This window comes from Chlorocebus sabaeus, chromosome 20 (genome assembly GCF_047675955.1).
Source record: "Chlorocebus sabaeus isolate Y175 chromosome 20, mChlSab1.0.hap1, whole genome shotgun sequence".
Taxonomy (NCBI): domain Eukaryota; kingdom Metazoa; phylum Chordata; class Mammalia; order Primates; family Cercopithecidae; genus Chlorocebus; species Chlorocebus sabaeus.
The window spans coordinates 7,197,745-7,206,252 of NC_132923.1; positions in this window are offsets into that span (position 1 = coordinate 7,197,745).

Sequence of the window (8,508 nt, forward strand, 5' to 3'; positions counted from 1 at the left end):
CACATTCATCTCTACTTTCCTCTCTGGCCAGGTCCATTTTGCAGCTGGCTCTGGGGAGGGGCCAGGCTCTCTCACAAAACGAGATCACCCAGGTCCCCAGGGTTTGCTAGCTCAGGCTCTGGAGCCTCCATCCTCAGGCCTCACCAAGGACCCTTTTGATAAGCCTTCCACTCCCCTCCCCTCATCCTGGCCCCTATTCTGGTCCCATCAGCCACCTCATCCTCTATTTTTTTTTTTTTTTTTTTTGAGATGAAGTCTTGCTCTCTCACCCAGGCTGGAATGCAGTGGCATGATCTCGGCTCATTGCAACCTCCACCTCCAGGGTTCAAGAGATTCTCCTGCCTCAGGCTCCTGAGTAGCTGGGATTATAGGCACCCACCACCTTGTCCAGCTAATTTTTTATTTTTATTTTTATTTTTAATAGAGATCGGGTTTCACCATGTTGGTCAAACAGGTCTCAAACTCCCGACCTCAGGTAATCTGCCTGCCTCAGCTTCCCAAAGTTCTGGGATTACAGGTGTCAGCCACCACGCCTGGCCCACCTCATCCTCTCTAAGAGGTGACAGCACTGAGGTTTGGGCCCCATCTGCCTGCATGCCCTGCCCAACTGCCTCCCACAGCTTATCCTCTGATGAGCAACCAGGAAAATCAAATTACGTTGCTACCTTGTACAGCTCCAGGATATCAGGGCTTCTTTCAAACACAAGGAAAGCAGGGCTGGACAGGCCCTCAGTTCTGGGTTCTGAAGCCTGGCCTTAGGGTGGATGAGGGACTGGAGTGGGATTAAGGCAGGAACTTTGGTTATTAGGGGAGGGGAACAAGGAAAGTTCTCATCTCAGTGAGGGTGCCTGGGCAGCATGGTGAGCATTAGGGATGCACCCGGGTGAGGGGGCCCAGAATATGACTTCTCTGCCCCAGGGTGTGGCACCCACCCTCAGCTTCCCAGACAATAAAAAGTCTTGTTCTTCTCCAAACCAGAAGCAGAGGCAGGAGGGGTAAGAAAGTGAAACATGAGGGAAGGGCTCATGCTGTTCCCACTGCCTCAGCCCCTCCCTGGCACTCAGTGCCCCCTTTTCCCCTACAAAGCTGCTTAACCTGGCTTCCCTTCCAGGCTGGAAAGCAAAACCACACTTAACCCTTCCTATCCTAGACCTCCCCCCTCTTTTTTTGAGAATCTTGCTCTGTCACCCAGGCTGGAGTGCGGTGGCAGAATCATAGCTCACCGCAACCTTGAATTCCTGGGCTCAAGTGATTGTTTTATCTCAGCCTCCTGAGTAGCTGAGACTATAGGCTACCATGATAGAGATGGAGTCTTGCTATGTTGCCCAATTTGGTCTGTAACTCCTGGCCTCAAGTGATCCTCACCTCAGCCTTCCAAAGCACTGGGATTATAGGTGTGAGCCACTGTGTCTGGCCAGACCTCCCCATCTTGTGGAAAAGGTGCAGGAGAAAGGAGGGCTTTCACCCCACATTTCACTACAAGCTCTTTCTAAAGGTTCCCTGCCACCACTATCAAAATGGCCTTAATCCTAAATCTGAACTTCAAAGTGAACCCTTATCCTGAATATTCAATCCTAACTCTGGACCCCAGATGTCGTAAGTCTGCTCTCCCTTTGCCAGGGCAAAAATCACCAACCCAGAAGCAGCATCCAGGTCCAGAGGAGCTGAGCCTGCTGGAGGTGAGAGGTGATGGGAGTGGTGACTAGAGGGTGACCAGGTTCTAATCCTACCTCTTAATTGCTGGGTGATGCTAGATCCGCTACTGAATTCTCTGGACCTCAGTTTTCTTACATGTAGTATGGGCACAGTGGCTATCAAAGACAGGGACTGAGCTCCTGGGTGTGCAAGAGTTCTGCACATTATGCCACAGGGTAATGGCAGTACTATGCTTGCTCTCAAGGGAGCCTCCCACTAGTGGGGAAGACAGAAGGAGAAGCAAAACCAACAAGTACAAATGATTAAAGTGCAGTGGAGGACTCTGAATTGGATGAATTCCAAAGGGATCCCAGAAGTCTGGGAGCTGGAGCATTCATGAGTGAAATCAGAATACAGTGGTTGGGTCCAAGGGACAGTTTGAGGTTTTTTTTTTTTTTTTTTTTGAGACAGAGTTTTGCTCTTGTCACCCAGGCTGGAGTGCAACAGTACAATCTCAGCTCACTGCAACCTCTTTCTCCCAGGTTCAAGCGTTTCTCCTGCCTCAGCCTCCCAAGTAGCTAAAATTACAGGTGTGTGCCACCACGCCCGGCTAATTTTTGTATTTTTAGTAGAGACGAGGTTTCACCATGTTGGCCAGGCTGGTCTCGAACTCCTGACGTCAAGTGATCCCCGCCTTGCCTTAGCCTCCCAAAGTGTGAGATTACAGGCACAAGCCACTGCACCAGGCCTGGGCACTTTATCTTCAAGACCAATGATCTTGGTGGGGGTGGGGGGGCTTCTCTGTGTTCTTATAGCATCCTGGTCTTCCCTCTGTGACACAGCAGACACTCAGTGTTTCTATTCTTTTTTTTTTCTTTGAGATGGAGTCTTGCTCTGTTACCCAGGCTGGAGTGCAGTGGCACAATCTCAGCTTACTGCAAACTCTGCCTTCCAGGTTCAAGCGATTTTCCTGCCTCAGCCTCCCGGGTTGCTGGGATTACGGGCACCCACCACCACACCCAGCTAATTTTTGTATTTTTAGTAGAGACGGGGTTTTACCATGTTGGCCAGGCTGGTCTTGAACTCCTGACCTCAGCTGATCTGCCTGCCTTGGCCTCTCAAAGTGCTGGGATTACAGGCATGAGCCACCGCACCCAGCCTCTTTATTTTTTTAAGAGATGGGGTCCCGCTATGTTACCCAGGTTGGTCTTGAACTCCTGGGGTCAAGTGATCCTCACCTCAGCCTCCCAAAGTGCTGGGATCACAGATGCCAGTCACCATGCCCAGCCCTCTCAGGGTTTCTTGGATAAACAAATGCATCTGGCCCTGCCAGTTTTCAGGCAGTGACTCTGGACAAGTTTTTGCATTTGTTTCTGCTTTAGTTTCATCATCTGCAAAATGAGGATGTGCAATAACTAAATAAGGTAACATATATTTGAAGGAGGGCTTCTTGGAGAAGGTAGATTTAGGGGCTTTACAGAGTTGCCTTATACATAGAGAATTCACTCGTTCAACAAATATTTACTGAACATCTACTATATACCAGGAACTATTCTAGACACCAGGGATACAGTGAATAAAACAGACAAAAATCCCTACCCTTATGGAGCTGACATTCCAGTGGAGGGAGACAGTCAATAAACCAAAGAAAAAGTTATAGTTTGTTAGAACATGGTAGGAGCTATGGAAATAAAAATGTAAAGCAGAGGCTGAGCATGGTGGCTCACGCCCATAATCCCAATGCTTTGGGAATCTGAGACAGGCAGACTGCAGATTGTTTGAGCCCAGGAGTTCAAGACCAGCCTGGCCATTATAGCGAAACCCCATCTCTTAAAAAAAAAAAAAAAATTAGCTGGGGGTGGTGGCACGTGCCTGTAGTCCCAGCTACCCAGGAGGCTAAGATGGGAGGATCACCTGAGCTTAGGAGGTCCAGGCTGCAGTGAGCTGTGATTGTACTACTACACTTCAGCCTGAGCAACAGAGTGAGACCCTATCTCAAAAAAAAGTTACATATATATGTGTGTGTATATATATACACACACACACATATACATACACATGCACACATTTAGCAGAATAGTGCTCACACAATGAATAACTTACATTTTAACAATCTTTATAGTTGTTACATGTTTTCATACATTCTCAACTGGGTCCACAGAACAACCTGGAAATTATTTCCCTGCTTTGCAGGTGAGGCTGACTTTCCTAAAACTAGGCCTTAACAGGCCCAATGCAGAACTGGGACCAGGTAGTCTAGTCTGGTCCAAATCCTGGACATGCTTCTCTGTCTTCTGCCACTTTGGCTGGAGGAAGTCTGTGCAGAGGTGCTGAAGTGGGAAAGAGCTGAGTGTGCTCTGACCTGCCGAGGGGCATGGGGAGCCACTAGGGGTAAGGCTGGAAAAGTGGGAAGAGAGACGAGAAGGGAGAAGTGGGAGGTGGAGGCAGGGACCTGGTGCTGGGATGGGGCCTGAGGGAGAGGCTTCTAGCTTCCTGATAGGCCTTGAGGTCAAGGAGAGAAGGAAAGCATCAAGACTAGTGAAGAAAGGGTCAGAAGCACTGGCCTTGGCAAGAAATAAGCCAAACTAGGGTCAGTGGGCTCAGCTGAGTGATGAAGCCAGGAGGGATTCCAGAAGCATGCTAATAATGATTAGTGTAAGGAATATTTATGGACTACCTTTATTATTAGGCACTAGGTACTTGCATTATTTTTTTGGACCTATACAATAGCTCTATAAGGTAGATACTATTAATAGCCTTATTTTACAGATGAGGAAACTGAAGCCCAGAAACGTTAAATTATTCATGTAAGGTCAGGTTTCTCAACCTTGGCACTACTGAATTTGGGGCCAGATAATTCTTTGTTGTCAGGAAAGGTTCTTTGTACTCTGAGATGGTTTGTAACATCCCTAGCCTCTCCCGACTTTTGGCCAGTAGCACCTCCCCTCCAGGTTATGACAATCAAAAATATCTTCAGGCATTGCTTAACATCCCCTGGGGGATAAAATTACCCCCTATTGAGAATCACTTGTCTAAAGTCATATAGTTAGTAACAGAACTGGATTTTCTTTCTTTCTTTTTTTTTTTTGAGATGGAATTTCGCTTGTTGCCCAGGCTGGAGTGCAATGGCATGATCTCAGCTCACTGCAACCTCCACCTCCTGAATTCAAGCGATTCTCCTGCCTCAGCCTCCTGAGTAGCTGGGACTACAACCATGCGCCACTACGCCCAGCTAATATTTTTTGTATTTTTAGTAGAGATGGGGTTTCACCATGTAACTCCTGACCTCAGGTGATTTGCTCGCCTCAGTCTCCCAAAGTGCTGGGATTACGGGAATGAGCCACCACACCCAGCCAGAACTGAAAATTTCATACGAGTTTGCCTGAATCAGAAAGCCAAGATCTTACCATCAGGTAGCTAGAATCCTGGACAGGTAGGAGTCAGAGAGAGGCGACTCTTTGGAGGAGGGTCTGAGGAGGTGGAGGTGACTTGGAAATCCTAGGACATGGTTTGGGAATCTCTTTACAGTGAGTTCTTGAGGGAGGGTCTTTTTTTTTTTGAGACAGTCTCGCTCTGTTGCCCAGGCTGGAATGCAGTGGCTGGATCTCAGTTCACTGCAAGCTCCACCTCCCGGGTTCACGCCATTCTCCTGCCTCAGCCTCCCGAGTAGCTAGGACTACAGACGCCCGCCACCTCGCCCGGCTAGTTTTTTGTATTTTTTAGTAGAGACGGGGTTTCACTGTGTTAGCCAGGATGGTCTCGATCTCCTGACCTCGTGATCCGCCCGTCTCGGCCTCCTAGAGTGCTAGGATTACAGGCTTGAGCCACCGCGCCCGGCGAGAGAGGGTCTTATTCATCCTTTGACTACAGAGTATTAAACAATGATTGAAGTGTTAAGTCACTTGTGTGCAGGTGATAGTTATCACGTTGACAGTGGAAGAGTGTGCCAATTCTTTAAGTGGCTGCCATGTGCCAGGAACCAGGCTAGGGGCTATGTGGAGGTGATTCCATTTAATCTTCACCTCAGTCTTATGAGGTAGATATTATTATCTGCATTTTATGTGTCAAGAACCCAAACTCCAGCTGGGAGCACTGGCTCACACCTGTAATCTCAGCATTTTGGGAGGCTAAGGTGGGTGGATCATTTGAGGTCAGGAGTTCAAGGCCAGCCTGGCCAACATGGTAAAACTCCGTTTCTACCAAAAATACAAAAAAAAAAAAAAATCAGCTGGGCGTGGTGGCATGCACCTGTAATCCCAGCTACTCAGGGAGCTGAGGCAGGAGATCAAGCCACTGCATTCCAGCCTGAGTGACAGAGTGAGACTCCGTCTCAAAAAAAAAAAAAAACCAAACTCCACAAGGTTGAGTAATTGACCTGAGGAAGCACAGCTGAGTAGATTTCTTCTCGCCCAGGCTCAGCAAGGGGGAATGAGGCAGGCTTATAGGTGATGGCGGGTGAGAAGCGGGCCCTTAGATGGAGCAAGTGAATGACAGCTATTTGTAAAGTCAGAGACCCCCTCGCTCAAATGAAATCTCCCCCAAAAAGCACAATCTACTAAATGACAGGCAGAGCTTCTCTACTTAGGGAGCTTGAGGCCCCTGCCTCGTTGGTCCCCCCAGCCCCGCTTCCAGGAGGCCCCTGGGCTCTGAGGAATAAGCCCCTTTCTTTATAAGTGGACTTCTGAGGCCACAGGAGGAAAGATTTACCCAAAGTCACACAGCCAGGCAGGGCCAAAACCTCCAAGACAGCACTCCAGCTCAGTGCCACGCTGCCACGGGAGATAGGACAGCCACACTGGACAGATGACAAGGACCTGGTCCACTTAGGGACTGGCATGGGTTCCTGCAATGTGGGGAAGTGGCTGCTGGGCTCACTGAGCCAGCTGGGCTTGAGGGGCGACTGGATAATAAGTAATAACCGAGCCCTCCCAGCTGCCTAGGTCCCCCAGGTGACAAGCCATTCACAATCAAGGTTACTACCTTAGCCTTCTCAAATTTCTTCGAGGTGCACAGGCAAGCGCCATTATCTGCATATTACAGCTGAGGAGACAGAGGCTTGGGCAGGCTAACTGATTGTCTCCAGACCACACAGCTGATAAGTGACAGAAGCAGGCCCAAACCCCAGGTTTCTGCCTCCAGGTTAAATATACTCCCTCCCTCTTCGACCCAGATCCCAAGGAACCCAATCCAACAGCAGAATCCTACAGTCTCCCCAGGAGCTCCATTCCTGGCATTCCAAACCACCTCCCCCACCCAACCAGGCCCAAATCGCCACCCCACTTGTGAGTCTCAGGCTCCCTGAACTGTCACAATAGACACCAGATTATTGCCAGTCAAATAGAAATCGGGCAGCAGGCAGAAGGAAATTCAGCAGAAATTCAGCAGTGACATCTCCTTCCTTTCTCTTGTCCATCCCCCAAGCTTTGGCCCCTCACCATCTGGGGGAAGGTGTTAATGGGGGGAGGGGGCGGGGCTCCAGAGGCGTGGGTGTGGCCATGTGGGCCGGCGGCGTCCCAGGCAAATCAGTAGGGGCGGGTAGTCGGACTGGACTCAGGCGGGGCTATTTTCCCCACTCCACACCCCGCAGCCTGGCAGCGAGGGCCTGACGGCTGCTGCTGACGCAGGCGGCTGCGTGTGGGCGGCCGTGTGTGAGTCTGTGTGTCTCTGTGTGTGCACGGTTGCTGGGGCCTCCCCGGCCTCCTAAATGGGGGTTTCCTTTCCCTGTTGCCAAGGAAACAAACAGAAGCGCCACAACTCCAGGACTGGAGCTGGAGGAGAGGGACCCCTCGCCCCACGGCTCACGCCACTACACATTTCCAGGAAGTGAGGCAGAAAAGGATTCCCTTTCTCCCTTACCCCCATCCCGTGTAAGACAAATGTTTGTGGAGTCTGAAGCTAGGGTGGGCAATTGCTCTGGGTTTGCGGGGGACCTAGGATAAGGGATTTTTTTTTTTTTTTTTTTTTTTTGAGACGGGGTCTTGCTCTGTCTCCCAGGCTGGAGTGCAGTGGCGAGATCTCGGCTCAGTACAAGCCCCACCTCCTAGATTAACGCCATTCTCCTGCCTCAGCCTCCCTAGTAGCTGGGACTAAAGGCGGCCGCCACCACGCCTGGCTATTTTTTTTTTTTTTTTTTGTATTTTTTGTACTTTTTTTTTTTTTTTTTTAGTAGGACGGCGTTTCACCGTGTTAGCCAGGATGGTCTCAATCTGCTGACCTCGTGATCCGCCCGCCTCGGCCTCCCAAAGTGCTGGGATTACAGGCATGAGCCACCTCGCCCGGCCAGATAAGGGACTTTTAATGCTAAAATAGGGATAGTTGTTCATTCAACCTGAAGTGCATACAATTTTGTGGGGAGGTCCTCTTTAAGAAATACAAAATGATCTTTTTGCAAATGTTATGGACATAGGATCGTGTGGAAAGTTTGGCAGGGCTCCTCTTGGGGCCTTGAAAGGGCCCACGCAACTGAGAGGCCCTGAAGCTTCACTTTCCTTTGCTCCATGGTGAATCCACCCCAGTCCACAGCCCGTGCAGCCCCCACACTCCTCAAGGTCCCCTTTGAAGGCACTCCTCTGGCCTCAGGCCAGGGGGTCAACTGGGAAAGTGAACTCCCAGCCAGGAGGATGGTGGTGAATCTGCAGATTTCCTGGCAACTGGGGTGGAGCAAGGGGCACTCTCAGGAGGAGTGGGGAGGGGGGCTGCCAAGTAGGGTAAGGGGATGGCGGGGGTCTCCGCCCTGTGGGATGGGGAAGGGACTGCACTTGGGCCAGCGTTTCATCATTCATTGCCTAGAAGTAGAACTTCTGAGCTGGGAGGAGTCTTAAGGCATCATGCAGCCCAACCACCTCCCTTCTAGATCCACATTAGTCCAACTCC